Source organism: Periophthalmus magnuspinnatus, chromosome 7 (genome assembly GCF_009829125.3).
Source record: "Periophthalmus magnuspinnatus isolate fPerMag1 chromosome 7, fPerMag1.2.pri, whole genome shotgun sequence".
NCBI lineage: Eukaryota > Metazoa > Chordata > Actinopteri > Gobiiformes > Gobiidae > Periophthalmus > Periophthalmus magnuspinnatus.
The window spans coordinates 6,824,969-6,838,966 of NC_047132.1; the positions used below are offsets into that span (position 1 = coordinate 6,824,969).

The window sequence follows — 13,998 nt, forward strand, 5'->3', positions numbered from 1 at the left end:
CATTCCAGGCAAAGCAATAACATGTCCAAGAAGACAAGGAGGTAGTGGACCCTCTCCAGAAAAGTTACCTTCAAGTTACTATTTTCAATCCTAATTTCCTTGTATTTATTACGCTTTGTGTTGAACCTTTTTATGCAAAACTTGTGGGGATAAAAGTTGCATAACACATTTGGATACATTTTGTTATTTATGTTTTTAGGCAAGAAACATCAGCTTCTAGTGTTTTTGCTGTTTGTTATTGGGATCCTATGAAACTTTTTGGATTTATTTCCCTCATTAAAAATTCATCCACACTTGTGGATTTCTTCAAATTGCATCACGCACCTGCACCAAAACAACTCGAGTTCTTTTGTCTTGGTTTCTGCTCCAGTGAATATAACTTCATAATCTTAAATGCCACTTGTTTGCATGCGTGCTTGAGCCATTTTTTGTTGCTATAAATAAGTCATGACTATTGACTTCCTGGTTGCTGCCCAATAACCCTTAGGCAAACATGTCGAGATGTGGACCAAATGAAGTCATAAAAAGTCATATTTAAATGCTTTCATTAATATTAAAATACATCCCTAGAAGTCGTTTAAAGTAACCAGATTAAATTTTCGTGTTACAACTACTGGGAGAACATTTGCAATTATACTATGTTCAAACAACAGCAAAATCCTCTTTCATACACATTGTATATTAAATTGCTCTATTATGTGACCAGCTTCATGAGCAGTACTTTTTGCACATTTTTGGAGTGTAGATTGAAAAGTATTGTATTCTAAATTTGAGGGCCTGTAACTCAATGGGAGATTCACTGAAATAAATATGCAAAATAGAAACCCATATACATTAAAACTTATCAATACATATTGAAGACTGAATCCACAAACTCACCATGTGAACCTCTAGTCCATTCATCTGACGACAATCACATTTTTAGAATTGAATAATGGCACCACTATCCGAGGCCACAGTGAAAAACTTATTTCACTTTTGTTTATTTATACTGACAGAGAAGATAATGACCTTTGTGCCAGTTCCATGTGACTAGACCCAGTAGTTACAGAGATATTAACCATAAACCTAGTCAACAAATCTGTGACAGTTAAACAGCAAATGTGTTTTGCAATGTTACATGAACCCAACCGATTGAAGGAAGTTATTTTTGCTTCTCTTAATTATTATTTTCTAGTTCATATAAATATTAACTGAACTGATTAACCAAATGATCCTGACGTCCTTTACTACTACTATCACATTAAACATGGAGTAAGTGACCACTCTGTGACTGCATGGGGACACTAAGCAATGGGGCAAGAATGATAGAGATAAAAACTACCCCTCCTCCACTATACTGGGATCAATACACTTCGGAAAAAGATTAATTTCTCTTTAACACATCATGACACATGAACCAGGGGCCCCATGGACAACAACAGGACAGCAGCCCATGGGGGATACAGACAGAAGCATACCACAGGCAGGAGATAGAGGGAAAGAATGTGCTCTGAAAACTTTCTCATTCAATGCAATGACCAAAACAAAGCAGTGGTACTATGAGTTATAAATGTTTATCAAAGTTTAATTCAACAGGTATAAGTTTTAATGTATGTCTATTGGCTGTTTTTAGATGCAGTAATGTCCTTGATGGGGCAGGAGCCAGCATTCTTATCAACTAATTTAAAAAGAAAATGTGGTATTGGAGTCAGTATTGAGGATCGAGTCTATTCCTTAGTATCGTAACAATACAATAAGGACCATCATCCAGCTATATTCATCCAACCACATCACATAATACTGATAATAGACAATTGTCCTCTGTCCATGTCAATTAAACACTATGAATAATAGAAAAATAGAGAGTGTTTGAATATAATCAGAATCAGAATCAGAATCAGAATCAGAATCACTTTTATTGATCCCCGAAGGGAAATTCTCTTAGTTACCAGATGCCACAACCACAAGATAGAATTTAAGAATAAAAATAAAAAGTAATTTAAATAAGAATAAAATTTGTGCAATAAGAATAGGTGTCATGCAATAAGAAATAAAGTGTCAGTGTGTACATAGTGTATTTCAAAATATCCATAACACAAGTCTCTGCTCAGCCATTGTATTGGAGAAGTGTCTTGCCCAAGGACACAAAGCAAATGTTTTACCACTGAGCCAAGGCTGTCCCCAAACAAGAGGTTAGTGGCCAGTCTGTATCCAGTCAGTCCCAGGCCTGGACAGACTTAAGCTTTATTGATGTAATGATTATAAAAATAACGATTATGGCTGTTTTAATAGTGGGCCAGTCACAATTATTCCAGTTAATCGTTGCAGATTATTTGCTGTAACGACTCAAAAAAGAAACTGCCCAACAACAATAACAGAACAGCGTGAATTAGCAGAATGTTCCATGATTCCCAGGCTGCATTAGTATGAGTGTGAGATCCATGGATGTGACCGGTGCCCTGCCCCCAGTCACTGACCCCGCCACCAGCCGCCCCCTGCTCACCTCCCTGTCCTCTCAGCATTCAGCAAACACCATGCATCACTGTCAGCCTCTCCTCCTCGGCTGCACAACTGTCCAGAGCATGGGGCCCATACGACAGGCGCGCCAACAATGGAGAGATATTCTGCTAATATGAACTTTCAGTTGCACAATCAGTACCTTGTCAGCAGACCCGAGGACATGAGACACGTAATCCAGGCATTCAAATGGAAAGTGAATTAATAATAATTTGGCCAACAAATTAGATTTGGTTCCCACACAGACAAAGTTCTGTCGTTGTGTCCTTAGGCAATACACTTGCTGAGGCAAGACACTTGCCTGTGGATGAATGTGGTCTGTGCATAAGTGATGGGTGGTGGTCTAAGGGACCTATAGCACAAATTGGCATCTTTGCTTCTGTCAGTCTACCCCAGGGCAGCTGTGGCTACAGTAGTAGCTTACTACCACCGAGTACGTAGGGAATGAATAATGACAAAAGTATAGTGTTTTAAAAGGCTTCAAGAAGCCTGTAAAGCAAATTATAAGTGTAAGACATTAAATAAAACCCACATTGCCCATGCACATACTACATAATAATTTCACCAACACAAATGCGTCCAAAAGTATTTAGAAAAAGCCCTAGGAAAATGCTCTGTGGTCTCTAGTCTGTGTATAGAGATGCATGGGGCGCACGTGTGCTGAGGTCTCGGGCCACTGGGTTGACTGTAAATCTGCCAGGAGAGAGGGAAGTAGGCAGTGAGCTTCTTGCCGCCACACCCCTTCACATAAGCGACAGACAGCTGGAGACAAAGCTGCAAGCCGTGCTAAATTTAAACACATCTCAAAATGATTAACCGCACACAGACATCTCCTCTCTGTCACAAACAAAAGAACAACTATGAAGGATAACAAGGCTGCAAAATAATAATTAAATACCCACTAATTACTAGCAAGATGACTCCTCCTCAGTTTGAGTCTTTATCCAAATTGACCAACAACTGTTTGTGCTACTTCTCCAAAACTTCAGTTTAATTTATTATTGTTACGCTATTAGATTTTTTATAGTTCACGGGAGCAGGTATCCAGCAAGAGTGTTGGGGGGGCAGAGCCATTAACAAAAATGTAATCAAAATTGCAGTTTGAATGGAAGCAATTAGTAAATATCAGACTAGACTAGATTATTCTGCAAAGAACAAAATACCCAGTGCCAACAGAGAAACCTGCTAACCCAGTATATTTAATCTGATCAAACACGTTCTGAATGTGATTGTTCCTATAATTTTTACATGTCAAATAAAGTCTGCACTGTGAACTGAATCTTAAATGTGAAAAGGTATTGCAAATGAAATGTAAATCACAATATTTTTTGGGGTTTCGTCGTTTTTGGTGTCTTGCCAAAAGACACAGAAGGCTCTATGCACAAGCGCTGGCTCTTTTGAGGATCCCACACGTATCTTCAGGGGTTACAGAACGGACACGGGGCCACGCTGCTGCCCCCTGCAGATATACAGTGAGACATAATAGAGGATGCAGCAGCTGGCAGGTATAGAGACATGAAAAGACAGGGGTGAAACGCACAACACAATTTATCTCACAAAGAAATGCCACTTAATGTCTATTTACTATATTTCACACGTGGTGGTGGCTGCTGCACGTATGGCTGCAATTGGTTCGGGCGCTTAACCAAGATGACAGCCCGCCAGTCTGCCAGTCTTTTCCGCATCGCAGGTTGGATGCACCGAAACCAGCGGCGACACAACAGTTCGACCCGCAAACCCCGTGCGTAAAAGTCGACAAACGAGCCCCCCAAACTCGGTTGTTATGCCGTGGTTACGCGCTCCTTCTTTACTTGCTTTCCCACACCAGTCAGGATCCCAAATAACGTCCATACGTTGCGGCATCGAAAGCTTCAGCCGCTGTCGGTCGCGCAGTTTTCGGCACACTTTTACTCACAAGCTCGATGAAATGATATAAATGAAAGGAGCATCAATCCAAACTACCCGTAAAAGCAAAGTGGGTGTGTGCTGCTAAAACTTAACTACTGTAAAGAGTTGCACGATTCATGTGTTTCAACTGTCGGCACGTTATAAGCAAGTAACTTCATCTTAATAAACAAACCGCGTTGATTGAATATTAGAAAGCTAGCATGCTGTCCCGTGCTAAAGGACGAGGGCGCACGCATTTGGCTGTCACTAATAATTGACCATGCACTGTGCCCTCCGTATCGATGCCAATATTGTGTGAGCATAGGCGCTGGGAGCCCAAGTCATTCACCCAACAACATTTCCGTCCTCTATTGGAAGGTGAAGCAAAAGCGTAAAGTCCGCTAGTTTAATCAAAGCGCGTGGCATTGAAAACACAAAACGCTGCCTTACCTGATAGACGTATCCCTGTACCGGGTCGATAATTTCTTTACACCATTAACTCTCCGCCATCTTCAGCACTGTTTGTTTAAATGGGAAACACTGCCGAAATCCAAGAAGCCAGTTCTGTAAGTTGAGTGCCGCCGCTAGAGCTTATGGGTAGACGAGTTTGATGCGAAAGAGCGGTGCATTTCCGGATTCGTGCACCAACCAGGAAACGGACTACAAGTCAGGCTCCACCACCCGCAGCAGAAGCACACCGGAGGAGAAGGTGCAGGGGGAGCTGTGTCTGTCTACAGTCTATGGAGGGACGTGATAGCGACCGTTTTATAGCGAAGAGATGGCACAGCGCGTAATGCACTTAACCTCAGTACGCCAAGAAGGACGCGCACTGAGATTGTTATTTTATAGGATCCAGTGCGATATAAGTGTTGTATATTTGGGTGAAATGAGAAGACAGCAGCCTCTAGTTGGGATCAAATTAGGTCGCGAAGGTCTTACCCTCGTCTGAAATGACGATGAGGGCGCTGACTGTACATTTTTGCGTCACATCTTCATTCTTAAATATAGACCACCGCAGGCATCTGAGCGCTAGGAGGCTGTGCTCTTTTGTCCTGTTAACAAGGATGTAATTATATCCAATTACATAATCCATACATTTTACACATGATTTCTGCATTTTAACAGAATTATGTAAAATATATGCCCGTAGCAATACATCCAAATTGTACTGTTCACACAGATTGAATTTTGCAGAAATTTTGATCAAATTTAATATTTTATGGTGCACAACATTTTGAGTAGAGATTAGCCCATGGACATATTGAGTCCCCAGTTTAGCCTTTAACTAATATATCTTTTTTACTCTGGTGTTGCCAACCTGCTTGTCTCCATGGAGGTAAATATGTTTAAAGCCATATTGTGGAAGATTTGAGGCAAAGCAATTACCTCTTCATCCAGACAAGAAGGTAGTGCACCCTCCACCATAAAAGCACCTTTGATAAGACGTGTCCCCAGTTTTGTGCTTCAAAAGGTTAAAGCAATACAAATCATTAATCATTCCATGTTTCGTTAATTTAATATTTCTTAAACATTGCATATACTGTGCAACCCTGGCTTCTATACACAGGCAATGCAAGTCTGTGTTGTCATGAACTCTTGTGAAATGCCACTCCGTATCCTGCAGCCTTTTACATCTCCTGCCATCCCTGTCGCTGCTGGCTCCATCCTCTGGGCCATCAATGTCTTATGGATGAGGACCATATGGGAACAAGCTGTTGGGTCAGAAGTGAGCACAATTAGGACATGTTTTTGTCCTGGTTTAGACTTGACAGAATCCTGATTTGGCCATGGTTTATAACAAGTTTATTCTCAGTTTAGTTAGGACTAATTATGGTTTTGTTCTGTTTTCTACATGAATTTGTCATGATTTCAACATATTTTAGTCTCATTTCTGACCTTGTTTACTTCTGAGTTAGTCCTGGTTTACTTCCGAGTTAGTCCTGGTTTAGCTCTGGACAAGTCCTGGTTTAGTCTTGGTTTAGTCCTGGTTTAGACCTAGACCAAAATGAGTTATAACTTTGTCCAGCATGATTCACATTTGTTTTGACATGTTTTTTCTGCTTTGAATCCTGTTTAGTCCTGATGTAGACTTGGTTTGGTTCTGGTCTAGTCCATTCTGGGTTTTGTCCAAGTTTGTTCACAGATTTGTTTGTGCACTGCTTTAGTCTTGGTTTAGTCCATTTTAGACCTGCTTTAGACTTGATCTAGTTCTGCTTTATATCTGTTTTATCATTGCAATGGCTCAAGTTGTAAGTTAAGATTTCTTCCAGACCTAGTTTAGTCAAATTTTATTCTTGTTTTTGCATTTTGGTCTTGATTCATTCTCATACAAAACATATATTGAATACAAGTACTTTTGCCCAGACCTTTATGACCTCTATGGAGTGTACAGCTGTGCCAGCAGGAAGATGCAGGAGGAGAGGATAACACCAAATCCGTCTCCATGGTGATAGAGGCAGACAGGAGCGCACACAGAAAGATAGACAGATACGGGGGTTAGGGTTCTGTCTGTGATGGTTTGAACAAAAGGAGGAGAGGAGTGAGACAAGATGATAAGGTAAAGTTAAGTTTGGGCAGTTTATGGGAGACAAATTATCAAGATCATACGGAATGGTAAATGTTGTCTATAGTATGGAGTGAATAGTTAAAGGGGAAAGCAAATGGGTACTCAGGGCTAATCAAAATCAGATTAAAATTGTAATTAGAACGGTCGCAATTAGCAAATCTCACTTATGAAATTGCAATTAACTTACAGTTAACATGATATACTGTCCACTGCAAATAACAAAATATCCAGTCTTAGAGTGTTTTTAAAACCTTCTTACTCTGTAGTTAAGACCTCTACAAACATGATCTCAAATGCATGGCATTCTTTTTTAGTTAAAGATACACTGTGTAACTTTTCACTAAGCGATATCTTGCCTCCATGCAGATGTTATTGTCTTATCTAGACCATTCCACAGAAGAGCATCAAACTCATCTGACTTACATTTACTCAAATACAGCTATTTTGCTAAATAAATTTACTCAAATACAGCTATTTTGCTAAATAAAATAATACAGTGAGTGGGTTCACCTCTCTGCAGGTCTGACTTGTAACAACTTGACCTGCTTTTATTTTATGCCAAAGATGGGAGCTTTCCAGGCAAAACTGTTAAAATGTTCATCGACGCAAACCTTCCATCAGATTTGTGGAGAGGCGACACTGCTCACAGTAAGAATGCATGTTTTTAAAAATATTTCTGTAGCAATAAAACACCAGCAATTGGAAAAAAATGCACAACATATAAACTTAATGCCATTCTGTGGAATATTCAAGGCAAAGCAAACACATCTACATGAAGACAAGCAGGTGGCGAACTTTCAACCAGAGAAGTTACGTAGTGCAATGTTAAAATTCTAATCAATTTTTCAGCCTAAAAAGGAGAAAAGGAGAGACTATGATCCGCTAAAGTGAAGTTTTACAATATTAGCGAGTGTGTTAGAGACAAATAAACAAGCTTACACAAATGCTGGATTGCCTGAAGGAAATTGTAGGAGGAAGAACCTATGGGCGTTAGAACTGGTACAAAAGTGTAGAGTGAGAAAGGTAACAGTGAATAGTGAACTATACTGGAGGGATAAAAGGTGTAGGAGGATGCAGGGAGGAGTGAGAGAGAGGGGAGAGAAAGAGAGACACAGCGGAGGCAACAATGAGCCCAAAGAAATGTGAAATAAAGTGGTGCAGAGGTTTAAATTAATTAGCCTCGTGGGTCGTCTTGATTTATCAGGCAAAACTGAAGAGGAGCACAGAGGAGAGGGGGTATGGCAGAGGAGAAGACATGGGGAGCTTCAAAATGGTGTTAATAATATTGTTAATGCTCTGTAGTGTGAATATAATGTGGGAAAGCAGAGAAAGCTAACACAATAATACAAAGGGATATAGTTAAAGATTATAAGGGAACAAGAGCATTTAGCACTGAATTAGCACCAACATGTCAGGTAGAATGGGAATTTCAAAGGGCTTATACCTGATTTTTTTCCCATATAGGCTATTTGAGTCTTACCCAAGCATAAGATATTTTGTATAAGCAGCTCCTAAGGTCACAAATAAACCAAGGGAATCCAAAAGCATGTCCAACAGTTGTGAAAAGCACTTAACTTATTGCGTTGAATAACCGGGTAAGTGAGGAATAACCACGGACCCGCTGCAAATTGCTGAAAATGAACTGGTTTGGGTTTTTTCACATTTGAAGACAGTAAAAATCAGGCACAACACCTTGAAGTTAGCACACTTCAAACACTAACAGCAACACATCTCTGAAGCAGTTGGAATAGGGGCTGGGCAACAAAAGGAATGATCAATTTAACAGCCAGAGCAGTGTTTTTCAACCTTTTTCCATTTAAAGTGATTTCACGGCACACCTCCTAAAATGGTAACTTCATTAATTAAACAGGTGCACGTATCTGTTATTTTGTCAAGGCCCACCTCAACCGGTTAAAAATCAAGGAGCTAGAGGGTCATTTTGCATCCAATTAAAAACAATGCATTTACCTTTGAATTATGATGTTTTAAATGGAACAATATTTGCTTCTGACAAATCTATGGACGTGCTTAACTAATTCATGAGCCCAATGCCTGATAAACCCATGGGGGCTGTTATTCTATATTCAGCTTCAGGTTGCAGTCTCTCTGCATCCAAAATCACATTACTCCTTGTCACTTAACCCAATGCCTCTTTAAATTACACAATTTTTATACTAAATTAGTCTGATTACTCAAAGGCGCAGTAACTATTTTGGTGGAGGATCTGCTGTTTATTGGTTTGAAATAATCCAGAATATGACATTAAACTTAACAGGAACACATTTTCAGAGGTCTGACTGGTGATTTGCCTCAATAGTGTCTATTGCTTCTCTTCAGGAAGTTAGATAAGAAAAAATGCCATACTATGGAACATTCATGCAATGTAACATCTCTATAGTGAACTATCAAACCACCATCTGTTTATTATGAGTTCAAACTTTTTTTTTTTTTTCAAGAAATACTTAAATTTGAGTCCAACTGTACCATTATATTTGGGTAAATTCTCAAAAAAAAAAAGAAAAAAAGTTGAACATGCTATAACTTTGGGGACATGGTCAGACAGGTCAGATCTGTGGAGAGGTGTCAATACAATGCATGTACTTTTAAGCAATAAAATCATAAGTGAATAAATGCAAAATAGATCTGCTTAATGCCATGTGGTGGGCGAAGCAGCAACATCTTCATCAAAAAAGTCACAGCGCTCCTTTAAACACTAGCCGTCTAATGCTATGACGTCATCTTAAACCTGTCAACAAATATTACTTGAGAACAAGGTGAATTTGTGCTATGGGCTGTAGTTTTTCTCTCTCTTTTCCGGTTGAATTGAGGCAGATTTCGTGGGACTGCAGACAGTTTTGGGAAGGTGAGAGCAGCAGGGGAAAACTGTTTAAAATTCCACACAGGTAAGGACCAGTCTTCAGGTAGGAGGCTAGTGGAGCAGCGGCCACAATACACACACATGAATGCAGATGTCAGCCAAACTATAGGGAATTTGATAGATTTTAGATTTCAATAAATACTTAATCAGATCGTTTCATGTCAAATGTCAACCTAATGGTGTATAATGGTGTCAGGACAAGAAGCTGAAGCACTGAAGCTTTAAATAAATGTGTTTCTATCAAAGGTTTTATTAATCGAAACCAATCATGAACTAAGCTGTTTTCAAAAAATACTTATTCATTCCTTTATTTTAATTGGTTGTAATGGGATGGGTTGGTGGGACAACAGTGGTGCAGTGGATTAAACATCTGCCTAACAACCAGATACTGTCTGGTTCAAACTTTGGTTAAACATACATTATTGTTGTGCCTCTTAGCAAGGCACACTACAAATCTAATATAAAAGTTGTTCATTGGAACAGGAAGGGCATCCAGCTTAAAATACTGTTAAATCTTAATGCCAACTGACAAGGAAGAAGTCCATTAAGTCTGTTATCTGCTTGTTTCCATGGAGAGATTACTGCTTTGCTTGAAATGTTCCACAGTATGACATTAAACGTATGTTTTGGGCAAGGTGCACCACCAGACCATGTTACACCACCCCTCCACCACCAGAAAAGTTACATGATGCACCTTTAAATGACATGCACTTACATTTGTCCTCATTTGGTACTGGTTTGAGCCCATTTTGAGTCCTAACATAGACCTTGTTGGACCCTGTTCCAGTCCAGGTTGAGGTCCCAGTCCCAGATTCGACCCAAAGATGTGACATGTGAGGGTGAATACTCTCTTTTGCACTGAACTGAACCAGCCTTTCTACCGCATTACAATCAGTGCTACAGAATCCCCATAGATGTCACTGTGTCCTTCACTTGTTCTTTGCTGCTAACTGAATCCCAGACTACATCAAGTTGTGAAGTAAATCAAAGGAGAATTTATCTGTTCTGAACTGCACCATCTGCTCCGGTCCCGAGACACTTTACCTCCTGTCTGCTCCGCCTTTGTTTGTGAACCCTACCTCAGCATCACCCAATGCAAAATCAATACATCATGATTGAACAGATAAAGGAATAAACAGGGCCAATTGAGAAGCACTGACCAGGACGCCTCCAGGGACAATAAAGGAGCTCTGTGGAAAAGTGAGGCATTTGAGGTAAAGGATTAAGTTTCAGAAAGACATGCAAGAGTGGTCTTTCATTCTTTTTTTTTTTTAAGTCTGCATATGAAATGACAAAATAACATTCAATGCCAACATTCACTCTAAAACTTTTGTCCAGTTGACAAAACTGAATTTTCTTTTACTATTCAAAGTTAAATATATCAACCAATTGTCCAAAAGTGACATTGCGAAGTCTATTTTGTGGCAATGAAAAGAATTGTAATAAAAAGACTTATTTAAGCTATTTATATTAAGGGATTCACTAAGAGAAAATATCCCAAGATGCCACATTGTCCTTCACACTGTCCACAGTGAAGTAACTAAATACACATCAAAAATATGTATTCTGAATACAAATTTTGAGTAACTGCATTGCAGCAGTTACTTTTTCATTTGGTGGTATTCAGAAGACAGTTGCTTTCCTAAATAGAAAGGAATACACAGCACTGCATTATCATGAAATTTTACTTTATACTGTAACTTTTTAGGCATGTGCAGTTTTTCTTTTTTAAAATTAAATCTAAGTTAGTCAAAGCAGCAAAAATAAAGAAGTTTGTGATACTATGTAATATTTTTCTCAATAAAATATTATGCAACTTGTTATAAAAGTATTCTAAGTATTCAGGTATACTCTGATTGACCCATGTAATACATTACAAAATACATCATAATTTAGGTATTTGGTATTCTGTAAGTAAATACTTTAACCATGCATATTAAAAATGTAAGTGAAGATTCATCTTAATGATGAAACTACTATAAACATAGACATCAAAACGCTGTAAATATCATAAAAAATGGTCACAGCAATGATCAGTGTTTTTATAGGCCCTGGGCCGTAGTTTGAGAATCAATGACGTAAACAGTATTAGTTGTTATTTTACTCGGATTTTAAAGATGCACTGTGTACCTTTTTGGGTGGAGCAGCTGTCATCTGCTTGGCTCCAGGGAGAGGTTATTGCTTTGCCTGGAATGTTTCTATGGCATTCAAAGTATCTATCTCCATTAATGGACACAAGCGGGCGGCACTACTATATGCGAAGTAACAGGTTAGTTCAATGGAGAGGAGACCTTATTCACACTGAGAATACACATTTTTCAACGCATTCTTTTTGACAATAAAACATCTGTTATGGAATAAATGCAACAAAAACCTTAATACCATACCAGTTGGAGAGCAGCACATTCATCAGAAAAAAGTAGTGCATTTTTATTCTTACTGAAACTGTATAAACCCACTTTTCATTTGAGCTTACACCATTCTGTTTGCTGTATAGATTCTCGACTGTTTTAGACCTTCTTTCTCTTCCGAAGTCTGTGAGTAAACCAGGATCAGAGCAGCTGCTGCCTAATTTGCTCCGTTAAGGAAATCAATGAAAATAATACAAAGGACAGGACCTCAGCAGTTCCTTGGGCTCAAACACACTGGCTCTCCTCACTGCTAATTGTTGGCTATTAGTCTACCAGTCGTGGATTACATGTCTTATTAAATACAGAATTTCAAATGAGCCCAGTTAAATAAGAAAGTACTCTCCTTTTAATGAAGCTAATTTATATGGAAATTACACATAATACTGACAATTTGGGCTAAAGGTTTATCCTCATTGGAAGACATGGAGTTTTTTTCTTTGCTTTGAACAAGTTTTAGCACAGTTCAACCTTTAGAGGCTTAGACAAATGAGTGATGGAGGGAGAGATTTGGAAAAAAGAATAGTTGGTTCTTGGGAAGAAGTGATGAATAAGTTTATATGAGTAACATTTTGAAGAAATTCTACTATTTGTGATTTGCTTCTTCTACTTCATGTTTTGTTTTACAGCTATATATAAAGGTATTCTTTTTGACCAGACCCCACAGAAAAAATCACTCCTTGCAGTTCCCTCAACAACAAACTGTCATTGAACGCAAATTAAACTAAGATATGGAGATATAATATACATGTAGACTTCAGCCTCTACCTATGCCCTGGGTTCAAACAGTTTTTTATTTATACATTCATTTTATTTGAGCAAGGAGAGATGGAGAGGCTGTGGAAAGCTGATGATTCTTCTACTGTGGTGGAGGTGAGAGATTGTCTTGTATCTCAATGGCAACAGAGGACATAAAATGTGCATCCCAATTCTCCAAAACCTCAACCCCTTGTTTCCTCTGCTTTCAAACATCCCACAGAGGAGAGAGCAACAGGCTGCATCCAAATTATGTTCCCTCGCCTCTTTCCTTGACTCCTCAGATGTAAAATGCTGATTGTTCTGAGCTGCTTTCTCTTCCTAGTAAGCATTAGTGACAGGCCAGGAGCTGATGAGTTGAGGAGTCAATAGAAATGAGACACGGCCCTTGTAATAAATGAAGAGGCAGAGATGCTTCCCAGTCTCCAATTCTACTAGAATTTCTCTAACTCTGCTTGAAACTGCTTGTGTGCATGAACTGTTGTCCTTGCTCTGACCCTGCGGTACTGTTTCCTGTATGGTCCCATGATTCACCATGTTGTCTAGTTGTTGCAGCAGCCATTATTCATGCAATGTTCATGGGGAATAGCTGCAGCATTTTCTCTCCATAATTTCAATGAGTTTGCTCACCTGATTGTAATTTAACAGCAGAAAACACACATTGAAATGCTGCCAAATATATGATAATAAATTATATTGAAGTAAACGATTGCCTCGTATAATTTATCAGTGCAGATTTAGATTTACATGCAGTTTTGCCCCTACTCCCTGCTCCTTTAGGCCAAAAGCTGACGGGGTCCCTCTGGTGGTGACTACTGGTAATACTGTTCATTCTGTTTATTTTATTGGGCTACTATTAGTGGTAAAGAGTACTAAAATGAATAAAATACGTAAAAACAGTTATATATCTTAAAATAATACAGTCATAATTACCCCAAAATATATACCCATTTACAGCAATATGAGCAGGCACACTGCTTATTATAAATTGTGTAAAAGTCTGC

The 13,998-nt window shown here is 38.9% G+C and overlaps 1 protein-coding gene across 1 annotated transcript in view; it reads right to left on the reverse strand.

The window, feature by feature from the left end:
* The window catches only part of LOC117373408 (nuclear receptor coactivator 3-like), a 61,562-nt gene extending 56,595 nt beyond the window's left edge, over positions 1–4,967 (reverse strand). Inside the window, exon 1 of the mRNA XM_033969422.2 lies at positions 4,837–4,967. The gene's annotated coding sequence lies outside the window, so the exon portion shown is untranslated. The remainder of the gene's footprint in view (positions 1–4,836) is intronic.
* Positions 4,968–13,998: the final 9,031 nt, after the last annotated feature.